The sequence below is a fragment of the Solanum dulcamara genome, chromosome 7 (genome assembly GCF_947179165.1).
Source record: "Solanum dulcamara chromosome 7, daSolDulc1.2, whole genome shotgun sequence".
In the NCBI taxonomy this organism is placed as follows: Eukaryota; Viridiplantae; Streptophyta; class Magnoliopsida; order Solanales; family Solanaceae; genus Solanum; species Solanum dulcamara.
Genome location: NC_077243.1, coordinates 6,761,703 through 6,774,056, shown reverse-complemented (window position 1 = coordinate 6,774,056; position 12,354 = coordinate 6,761,703).

Below are 12,354 nucleotides of genomic sequence, written 5' to 3'. Positions count from 1 at the left end.
GAAAAACAATTTTGCCTTATAACCATAGTTTTGCATTCTTTATTCACATTATCCGGTGGGCATTCATATGTCGAGAGAGATCAAGAGTGTTTTTACTTACCAAAGACAACTATTGTGTTGTACGAGATCGAATGTAAGCTCCTGGAAGCAAGAACTAACAACTTTATTTTCAGCAAATGCACTTTTTTTCATTTGATGGGACGGTTACATGTTTGTATATATTAAAAAGACAGAATTTAAGACAAAAGATATTCATGATTAATTTATGCCTTTTGTAGTTGGTTCTTTCAATCTGGAGTGAGTTTCTCTCAGGACATCCGATAAAATTGACACAATAAATAGAAAAAATTAGATCCATTGAATTTGGATCTCAATACCCATTGATTGAATTAATTTGACACGAGGTCATTGAATTTGTCAATTGTATTATTAAAGTCATAAATTTATTTTCTTGTATCACTAAAATTACTCAACTACGTATAAATTTCTCAAGAAATACAAAAATGTTGGTGCTGCCTTCTTAAAAAAGGTCATGAGCAACAAAAGCCAGAACTTGAGTAATTTTTCGTGCCAGAAGTTTGTATTTTTTGAAAAATTAACACACAAGTTGAGTGATTAATGAAAGGGAAATTAACAAAGAATATATTAGTTTAGTGATTGAATGGAAAATTTACCATGTTTATATAGATAAAAAAGAGTGGAAAATTTAAGTATATATATAATCTTTTGAATCCCCTTTAGGTATACATATTTTGGTTTCATTTATCTCTTGGGCATTACATTAACTTGCTTTTTAACTTGACCCCAACTGATATTTATGCTCTCCAACTTATGGGTGTGCACAAGTAGATATTTAAAACTTGTTTAAAGTTGAAAAAATAGACACACGTGTCCCACACATAACATAATATGTGTCCTATATGGCATAATACTAATAAGTTTGAGTGTATCTCACACAAATTGTCAGGTAGAATGTGTGTGTCTATTTGTTCAACTTTATATAAGTTTTAAATAACTACTAGTGCACACCCAAAGTTGAAAGGTGTAGAGGACAACCGAAGCCAAATTAAGAGGGCATGTTTATTTAATTATGCCTATCTCTTATTCTCTATTATCTATATAGAAAAATGAATTTTGATTGTCAGTAATGATTTAAAAAAAATTATAATTTAAAATTTATTTACAATATAAAGAGATAATCTTTTAAGAAATTGTTATGAAATATATATATTTATTTTTATTAATTATTTTTTATTGCTTGCATCAAAATATGTTTATAAGGTTACCACATTAAAGATTTCGTTAAAATTAGTTACATTATTTTTTTCTTTCAGTTTGTTTGTTTCATTATAGAACGACATTAAATTATACACTGAATCAATATTTTTCCCTTTCTTTTTTGGAAAAAAATATTATTGTTTTGATAATTTTTTTTTATATAGATTAAAAAAATATGATTTAAAAAGAAGTATAAAAATAAGAAGTAAAAGATTGATAATGTAAGGGTAGAATAGACATTTTAAAAAATCAATTAGGAAAAAGGGGGAGAATGATTATTTCACGAAGTTTTTTTTGGGGGTGGGTGGGGGGTGGGGGAGTTTGATTTTTAAAGTAAACTTCGAGGGTGTAAATAATTTTCACACATATATTGCGCTTACATCCTGTATGAGGTATATTTGAAATTAAGTATATTGAAATAGAATTATTTGAAGATAAATTAGTGTAATGTTTCTATTCTTGAGAAATTACTTTTTCACATGACATGATCATTTTCCCCTTCCCCTTAGCGATTTCATGCTTTGTTTGTGTTTCAGAAATAATCTGTGTGGTCCGCGATGCGATTGGGAGAGATTTTGGTGATTTTGAGATCTTAGGTAAAACTTTTAATTAGATAGTTGACTTTCATCAACATTCTAAGATCCGAGAGTCGGATGGTGATTTCGTCAAATTCCATTGCATCCAAAACGTCGAGTTTGATTTAGTATATATCACGACCCCAACCTATCGTGATTGGCACAGACACTAACCTACAGGTGGGAGAACCACTATTTCAGCCTAAACTAACATTACTCACAAGAGATAGATAAATTAAAGATGCGAAAGCAGGTTTAATAATGAAATTAGGCTGAGTTCCTATAAACTCAGAATAATCTAGTCAACGATCCAAGCATGTAGAATTTAACACCTAAAAACTGAAAGTTGATGTACCAAAACTCTAAGAAACAACAAGTCTAAAAGAAGGGAATACAACCCCAGAAGTCATAAATTAAATCAATGTCTGAAAGTTAAGGTCCTAAATGAAGGACCAAGTCATGGAAAAGCTCATGATAGCCCAAAAAAATCTGGCTCACCCTTTGGACTCTGATAGATCAACAATCTTCTAAGCGAGGTCTCTCAATGGCCGCTGGAAGATGCTCTATACTCAACAAAAACGGAGCAAGTGCAGTATTAGTACACAAAAACGATGGTGTACTGGTAGGATCATATGACTAGCCAATAAGTGAGATATGAAATAAGTAATTACAGCACAGTAAACACACACATATATATATAGAATAGACTTATATATTATCATATCGTTAACAATGCTTAACATGATCACAATTCAACAATCTCAATATATATATCATATCGTTAACAATGCTTAACATGATCACAATTCAACAATCTCAATATACCATACAGTTTCATATAAGGGTCTTCTCATGTAACCTACAGACACCAAACTGTGTGTGAGAACGTGACACCTGATCCAGAGTTGTGGCGGAATGTGACACCTGATTCAATTTATATGTTGAAATGTGATACCCGAACCAATTATGTGTTAGAACATGAAATCCGATCCAAACAAACGAAATCAACCACAATCTCAGTGAATGATCCAGCAATGTTCATTTCAAGTCATGGACAATAATTTAACAACAGTTCTTTCCTATTCACATACACATATGTATACAATAGAGTAATTTAACAAGTACACGTATCACATACAGGAAGAAAAACCATCACCTACCTCGAAATCAAGCTTTGAAAACTATAAAGTGCTGGAGCTTTTCCTTTCCAATTTCATTCAGCTTGTTCTTGGTCTAAAAACAGTAACATACATACAAATGATCAATACAATGACCTGATTCATATGAATTATAACATAATTCTCCTCTTAGATCAAACCCATGATCATAACCCCTATCTAGGGCTAATTTCCACCATTAGTTTTTAGCAACCCCCCTCCCCCAATGATCACCAACCATAATTCTAGGTTCTAGAAATCGAAATGCGAATTAAGGGAGTGATTTACTTATCTTTTGCACAAAATATGGTGGAAATCAGTAAGAATTCGCCCTAGGTCGCTTCCTAACTTCTTAAGATTTGTTTTTATGCAGAATACCTTTCTGGAGTTTTACCCCGTATTAAGTCGCGACTGTTCCGCCACAAAGGGACCATCCTGCTCTGGCGGTCGCACCCTGACTGGGTTATTCTCACTCTGGCGGATATACGGAGATAGAGATCTTGTAAAGAGTCTCCAAGTCTCCCATATAACAACATACCCTCATCCCAGGATGTCTTAACACATACCTTTCACTCCAAGTTCAATTCTAGGAGTTTTCCTCGTCCGAATACGATTTCATAAAGTCGTGCAGGCTCTGTATCGTCTTGGCTATCCAATGAATCAATCAAACTATAAGTTTAATCCTCCATCCATTTCTGGATCACCCTAGACCTCACCTGACTCAGAATTTGTCCAAGTCTGGCCTAGACTCAATTCTTTTCAAATCACTATCCAAATTTTTCTGGCCCCAATTCCTTCTCGTTTGACTTATTCGTAACGACGGAGACAAATCATTACAGTAGAGTAGTTGATTAGAGTCTCGAGAGCTTAGAGTGGTTGGTTAAGGTGTCACACATGATTACCAAAACCAAGTTATCTGAAGAGGTAGTAATTTGTACCCACGAATTACTAACCAAACCATAACCACTTTATCTTTTTTTAAGTAGTTTAACTTAAAAGTAAGATGGGCTCTGGCTAACTCAACTTAAGTTAACAAATAACAAGGTCATACATTATAGCACCTTTTTTTTGGCTTAAGTCATCTACGGATCTTTAAAGTTGTTCGCATAATTTACTTAGACCCTTCAACTAAGATTACTTCCTATTAGACACTCAATTATTAACAAATGTGTGTCTATTGAACTTAAACTAACGGCTAGCCTTAAAAAAGGTTGTGCGTGTAATTTACACACATTATATTGAAAAAATCACAAATAAAATTACGACATGTGGCATATGGACCCATCTAACAATAAACTATAAATTTTCAATTTTAATAAATGAAAAATATTTTCAGCCTTTAATAATCCAGATAATTAATTGACAGAAAAAAATAAAAAAAGAAATCTCCTCCCCCCTCCCCCCCCCCCTACTTTGCTCTTTCTTCTTCGCCATCAATTCCTCCGGCGATAACAAAAAGAACAAAAAAGAAAAAATATCCCCAGCCCAAATTCACCCACCTAACCCTTTGCCCTTTCTTTTTCTTCTCCGATAACCAACTATACTCTATTACACCAATGATTATTGAGATTTTTGTGAAAATAAATCAACGTCGACAATTATTTTGAAATCAACGGCGAAGAGAAATCAAAAGTATATTGAATTCTTTTATATCCTTTTTAATAAGTTTATTGAATGGTGATGTTTGCTCGATCAGAATGACTGAAAATAGAGATGGACGAATGTTAGTCAACTTTTTTCACTCCAATGCCCAAATTTATTTTTTCTTCTTGCAAATTCATTTAGCAAGTTTAATTTATTTTTTTTACAAAAAATGAAGAAAAAAAAGATGAACCAAAACAAAATTAAAGTTGAGAATTTAAAATCTTTATAATGGTGGGTTGAGCAATAAGAAGTCGGGTACAATGGGTGTGGGGTGGGTGGGGTTGTTCTCTTTTTGAATTAAGAGATTAATGTTGAATTAAATTATTTTTTTAGTTATTTAGCTGATGCATGCCAAGTGTCCAAAAAATAGGTACAAATTTATCTAAAAAGAAAAAGAATCCATTCACGCGCTCAATTGCAGTGAGGTACACTTATTTTATCATATCAACGTTTTATGTTTAATAGGCATATGTTTTGAATAATTTAGGTGTTCAATAGGTACAAGTCCTAATTATGATAATTATGCATTATTAATCCCTATATTATTAATTCCTATATAACTTGTCTTCGTACCAAATGACCCCTTAATGATAATTATGTGGAAAGTTGGCCATACCAGCATGAAGGGTTTATCTCTAACTTTGAACAATTTTGAACAAAAATAGGCCCAAAAATTCAAAATAGAGGGAGTAATACTTAAATTGCCACTCTAAAATTTTGGAAGAAAGTCACTTTTCCATGTATGGTTCCAAACGAAGCAAAGAATGATTAGCAACTCTCTTATCCAAAGGGAAAAAAAAAACCCTTTAATGTTCTTTAACTAACTTCATCTTTATGGTTGAATTCCATGAGATAACCGCTTAGCAGCTAGTAATATTGTTCACTCCCGAGACTACATACTTACGACTTTAAAGTTTAAAACGATAATTTAGGACAATAACGAAAAGTTAACAACATAACGAACTTAGCAAAAAAGCAAAGAATTCTTCAAAAAGGAACTAGTTTTTCATTAAAAGAAAATAAATTTTAATTCTGTCTCGACAAAGTTGGTTTCACTAGTTGTGGATCCATTTTGAATAGAAGTTCCAATAACGGTTGTCCCAACTCTTCCAGATTCCAGTATCTCGAATGGACCAATGAACAATGGGACGGCCTTTGTCTTCCTTAATTGGATCATATGCATTGAATCTCGTTGTTGAATCATTCCATATAGCATAACAATTATAAAATTCATAAGTAATACCAGCATCAAATGAAATTTCTTGATATTTATGTACAAAAGTTACACCAATTCCAGGGCTACAATTAATTATCACAACTGGATCAACATTAGGCAAGTCATCAATAAGATGAACACTTGGTGTAGCTGAATCAGCAAATGAAAATTGAGACAAAGTTAAAGACACAACAAGAATGAGAATCATGGGAGACTTGGAATTACAACTCATTGTTTTTTTTTGTTATAAAAAGTACTTCTCATATTTCGAAATAAATAGATTTTAAAAAGTTTGACCAAACATTATAATTAGATTCATGTAATTTGATTTTAAAGAATAAATCCAACTTTAGTCAAATATGTCTTAAATTTATAACAAGAAGATTATATCTTATTAAAAACTAGATCAAATGAAATCCTCACAATGAATGAATTATATATATATATTTACTTTCTTCATTTTATTTTACTTGAATCTTATATTAAAAAAAATCCGTTTTACTTGTTTATTTTAGCAAATCATGAAAAAAATTATTTTCTATTAATATTATCCTTATCATTAAATAAATTTTACCTCCTAATTTTCTGCTTATCAAAAAACATGACTTGAATATTTTATTTTTAAATTTTTGTTTTTATAGATTTTTATTATAAGTTAATTAACATTATACGTAGAATAATCCTTTTATAACTTTAATGCAAAATCTAACGCTATTTTTTATGATTGTTATTTTAATATTACAGACATTTAAGTATGTATGAATGTAATATGTGCATACATATTTTGGTTTCATTTATCTCTTAGGCATTACATTAACGTGCTCTTTAACTTGACCATAACTGACATTTATGCTCTCCAACTTATGGATGTGCACAAGTAGATATTTGAATTTGTTTAAAGTTGAACAAATAGACACATGTGTCCTTTACATAACATAATATGTGTCCTACATGACATAATACTAATTAGTTTGAATGTATCTCACGTGAATTGTTAGGTAGAATGAGTGTGTGTATTTGCTCAACTTTATATAAGCTTTAAGTGTCTACTAGTGCACATCCAAAGTTGGAGGGTGTAGAGGATAACCGAAGCCAAATTAAAAGGGTGTGTTTATGTAATTATGCCTATCTCTTATTCTTTATTATCTATATAGAAAAATGAATTTTGATTATTATTAATGATTTTAAAAAATTATAATTTAAAATTTATTTACAATATAAATAGATAATCTTTTAAGAAATCATTAAAAAATATATATTTATTTTTATTAATTATTTTTTATTATTTGCATCAAATATGTTTATAAGGTTATCACATTAAAGATTCTGTTAAAATTAATTACATTATTTTTTTCTCTCGGTTTATTTGTTTCATTATAGAACGACATTAAATTATATACTCAATCAATATTTTTTTTCTTTTTTAGGATGAAATTAATATTGTTTCAATAAAAAAAATTTATATAGATTTAAAATAATTATGATTTTAAAAGAAGTATAAAAATAAGAAGTAAAAGGTTGATAACGCAAGGGTAGAATAGACATTTTAAAAACTCAATTAGGAAAAAGGGGGGAGAATGATTATTTCTCAAAGTTAAGGAGGGAGTTTGATTTTTAAAATAATGTTAGGGGGTGTAAATAATTTTCACACATATATTGCGTTTACACCCTGTAAGAGGTATATCTGAAATTAAGTATATTGAAATATAATTATTTGAAGATAAATTAGTGTAATGTCTCAATTCTTGAGAAATTATTTTTTCGTGTGAAATGATCATTTTGCCCTTTTCCTTAGCGGTTTCATGCTTCGTTTGTGTTTTAGGAATGATAGTTCCATCGCGTCCGAAATATCGAGTTTGATCTGGTAGAGTGGTTGGTTAGAGTCCCGATACCTTAGAGTTTGTTTTGGGTATTTAGGCTAAAAGTTGAGTTTTAGGCATAAAAGAGGCCCGTGGGGGTATTTTGGACATAACAACTTTTTTTAAAAATCCAATGATTCCATTGGCTCCGAAACATGTTTTATGATAAATTTGCACTATTGGTTCATATTTATAGGGTTTTGAATGAGTTCCGAGGGTTAAAACACATGTTTTGAATGATATTGGTGAAAGTTGACCGCGGTCAACAGACCCTTTTTGGCGAAAAATAGCCCATATTTCAGGTTTCTTTCTTCTTTTTCTCATTTCCACCATTGTTACTCAATTGGAGCTTAGAAGGGGCGATTTTTGAAGCAATCTTTTGAGGAAATTCGCTGGAGTAAGTCTCTTAATAATTTCTAAATCATTTCCTAATTATTTCATCTTCCAAAAATATTTCAAAATCAAGATTTCAATGTGGATTTTGGGATTTTTTCTCAAATTTCAAAATTGATAATTTCACGATTTCAAATCCGTTTCTTGCTCAATTTTAATGGGATTTTCAACCACGAACTCCTCTTGATGTTTAAAACCTGATTTTCAAATAAAATTCTAGTTTTGCCCTTGTCATTTTCGAGAAATTCAAATGAATAAGTATAGAGAAATTAAAAGTAATGTTCTTTAACTAACTAAATCTCTAGCCAATAAGGATCTGAATCAATGGGTATTTCCGTATTTGGATGATCAACCTAGGCCTTTTCTGTTTTTTTTTCTTCTACGCCTCATGACGGAAGTGCTACAGCGTGCGTAAATATCTTTTATTGATTTAGCTCATCAAGCTATTACAAAAAAGTTCGAATCCATTTTTATGGTAATTTCACATCTAGTTCATAATTTGATCTTCAAGGTTAGTCCAGTTTATGATTGAATTCAGTGTGATAATAGAATTCTAAAGAGTCCCTATATCCTTGTGGTTAGTGGAGAACAGCCATCGGACCGGATTTGTCGTAAAATTGAGATATTAAACAAAATACGAAACACACTACTTAGCCATTAGCGATATCGAGTCTAGATCCTTACGACTTTAAAATGATAAATTTATTTTTTTATGTCTTTGGAATGATAATTTAGGACACAATAATAAAAAGTAAATAAAAACTCAAACAAATAAAAGTAACAACATAAGCAAAGAATTCTTCAAGAAAAAACGACTCATCCCCTTGATTCAAACACGAACTAATGTTTCATTAAAAAAAAAATTAAAATTTTAATTTCGTCTCGACATAAATATATATAACTAATTAAAGGTGGTTTCACATCCAATTTGTAACGAACTTCCAATTACGTTTGTTCCAACTCTTCCAAAATCCAGAAGCTCGAATGGACCAACCTTTGTCTTCCTTTTTAGGATCATATGCCGTGAAATTGGCTGTTTATTTATTCCATAAAGCACAACATTCATAATTTCTTGGTATTTATACACTAGAGTTATAAGAATTCCAAGGAGTTTACCTAGTACACACTTAACTTCCACAACTGGATCAACACTAGGCATGTCATCAATAAGATGAATACTTGGTCCAGGTGGATGAGCAACACAATAATAAAATGAGAATTGACAAAAAAGTTAAAAAGACATAACAAGAATGAGAAGGAAGGAATGAGAGTTGGTATTACAAGTCATTGTTTTTCTTTCTTCTTTTCGAAATAAATAGATTTTAAAAAGTTGACCAAACATTAATAAAATTTGATTTTGAAAAAAGTAATCCAACTTTAGTCATATATGTCTTTAATTTTTATTTTCTGTTTTACTCGTTTATTCTAATAAATGAAAAAATATATATTATTTTCTTTCAATACTATCCTAATCATTAAATAACTTTTGCCTCCTAATTTTCTGCTTCTCAAAAAGCATAGACTTAAGTATTTTACTTAAATATTTTAAGTAGTTTCAAACTATATGATATGTTGTGGGGTAATCGTGTGCTAGAACATATATATGTATCTTTTATAAATAAATAAATAAATAAATAATTTTTTTGAGATGCCATTCTTCTATGAGACTTTAGACTATTATGTTATAAATACTATATTTTGATTATGGTTACTTACACTGAATACCTTTATAATATAGCTTTATTTCAAATACATCCCCTATATTTTATAATCAAGCACTTGCACCTCCTATTCTTCATATGTATATTTTGCACTTACACCCTATATGAGGTATATCTGATATTGAAATGTAATTATTCGAAGATAAATTAGAGTTGTAAATAAAAAGGTTTTAATATAATTTCGAGATAATTTTGAAGTGGAAGAATAAATAGAGAAATAAAAATAAGAAATTTCTATACAATAAATATAATAAAAATTTGCAAGCCCTGCATTCAAGTACAAAACTAGATCAAGTCCTCGAAATTCAAGGTCAAGATCAAATATCCTTTAAATTTGTAATTAGAAAAAAAAGAATTATATAATTTGTAAAAATTGTAGCCCTCATTAAATTAGAATAAAATACAATGGTTGTTGTGATACTTTTTTCTCTTAATTATTTTCTCCACACGGATGTATTGTTTATGAGAACTAATTTCTTTTCAATAAAAAACGGTAATTGAATCAAATATTAATTGAGTTGATATTTTTGACCTTGTAAAAATTCTCTCTCTCAGTTTGAAAAGTATATCAGACAACTATTAGATCATCTGTCACGATCCAAATGAGTATGAAGGACACCCACATTAACCCTCAGATGGAAGAATCATTCTAACCGTCGCTTAATCGATTACATTCAAACAATCATAAAAAAATGAAAGTTTATATCCAATTAAACTTACGACTTTAAAACGCATTAGTACTAGAGTGTAATTGTGTAAGACTTGCTTACTTATATACTCAGCCTCTCTCATCTCATATGTTTTCACCGATGTGAGATTTTTATCGTAAGCTAAATGTCACACATGACCCCTATACTATACATATTACTAAAATCAAGTCATCTAAAGAGGTAGTAATTTGTTTACCCACAAATTACTAACCAAACCATAACCTCTTTTCTTCTATAAGTAGTTTAACTTAAAAGTACCAACTTAAAAGTAATGATGGGCTCTGGCTTACTCAACTTAAGGTTAACAAATAACAACTTAGGTCATATATTATAGCACATTATATGTTTTTTTATTTGATCATCTGGTGTTTTTTAAATGTACTAGTTCAAATAATTCAAATTTATGTCGATTCCTAAAGCGAGATAAAATGCTTCCTATAAAAATATTCTTCATTATCAAGGCTCAAATTTTGAACAATTGATTATAACACTTGCATGTTGGTCAACCATTCCTAGTGATAGCCTTGGCTTTTTAATAAAAACAAAAAAAATTACTTTACCTACATAAATAAATGAGTCTGGCTTACCAAAGACCTGTATGGATCTTCGAACTCCCCAACCCCCAATTTGAAAATAAATAAATAAATGATGTTGTTAATACTCCCAAATCGAAATAAAGATGGGAAAAGGCAACAATTTCTCCTTGAAATTGTATTGAAAAGTCAATTATACACTTAAACTATCATGACGATTTATTACATACTTAAACTACCTAAAAGTGAAACTATTACACACCTGAACGCATAACATTACTCTCATAGTATGTGGTGTATTACATTCGCTGCCACGTGGTGCCACGTCAGTGCCGCGTTATCGCCACGTCAAAAATTATAAAAAAAAATTCTTTTCTTTTCTTTATTAATTAACTTTTCTTTTATTAACTATATTTTATACTAATTAAATCTTAATTAATTATTAACTACCTATCCGATTTTTCATATTTCTTTTCTTTTCTTTATTAATTAACTTTTCTTTTATTAACTATATTTTATACTAATTAACTCCTAATTAATTATTAACTACTCATCTGATTTTTTATATTTTCTTTTCTTTTCTTTATTAATTAATTTTTCTTTTATTAACTATATTTTATACTAATTAAATCTTAATTAATTATTAACTACCCATCAGTTACTAACCACCCATCCGATTTTTTATATTTCTTTTCTTTTCTTTATTAATTAACTTTTCTTTTATTAACTATATTTTATACTAATTAAAACTTAATTAATTATTAACTGCCCATCCGATTTTTCATATTTCTTTTCTTTTTTTCTTTATTAATTAACTTTTCTTTTATTAACTATATTTTATACTAATTAACTACTAATTAATTATTAACTACTCATCCAATTTTTTATATTTTCTTTTCTTTTCTTTATTAATTAACTTTTCTTTTATTAACTATATTTTATACTAATTAACTACTAATTAATTATTAACCATTCATCCGACCCCCCCCCCCCCCCAAACCCCAATCGTCTTCTCCACCAAAATGGGGAAAAGAATTCTTCTTCTTCTTAATGGATTTTGAAAGGAAAAAAATTCAAGATTCAAAATGGGGAGTAAATAGAGATGGGAGTAAAGAAAAAGAGGATAGGTGAGTGTGAAGAACAAAGGATGTGGGGATGGGGTGATTTTGATTTTTAATTTTTTTTACTTTAATGGGTTTGAAAGAAAAGAAATCAAGATTCAAAATGAGAGTAATTGGAGGTGGGTGTGAAGAAGAAAAGAGTAGGTG